Source organism: Bison bison, unplaced genomic scaffold, assembly GCF_000754665.1.
Source record: "Bison bison bison isolate TAMUID 2011002044 unplaced genomic scaffold, Bison_UMD1.0 scf7180017864035, whole genome shotgun sequence".
NCBI classification, from domain to species: domain Eukaryota; kingdom Metazoa; phylum Chordata; class Mammalia; order Artiodactyla; family Bovidae; genus Bison; species Bison bison.
Genome location: NW_011494607.1, coordinates 2,403,742 through 2,404,252, shown reverse-complemented (window position 1 = coordinate 2,404,252; position 511 = coordinate 2,403,742).

The window sequence follows — 511 nt, the reverse complement described above, 5'->3', positions numbered from 1 at the left end:
TCCCCCCCCTCCTTTTTTAAAAATTATTTATTTATTTTAATTGAAGGCTAATTGCTTTAAAATATTGTAGTGGTTTTTGCCATCATCAACATGAATCAGCCACGGGTGAACATGTGTTCCCTATCCAGAACCCCCCTCCCCCCTTCCACCCCATCCCATCTCCCAGGGTCATCCCAGCGCACCAGCCCTGAGCACCATGTTTCATGCATTGAACCTTTCCAGTGATCTGCTTCACATATGATAATATACATGTTTCAATGCTATCCTCTCAAATCATCCCACCATCACCTTCTCCCACAGAGTCCAAAAGACTGTTCTGTACATCTGTGTTTCTTTTGCTGTCTCGCATATAGGGTCATTACCATCTTTCTAAATTCCATATATATGCATTAATATACTGTACTGGTGTTCCTCTTTCTGATTTACTTCACTCTGTATAATAGGCTCCAGTTTCATCCACCTCATTAGAACTGATTCAAATGTATTCTTTTTAATGGCTGAGTAATATTCC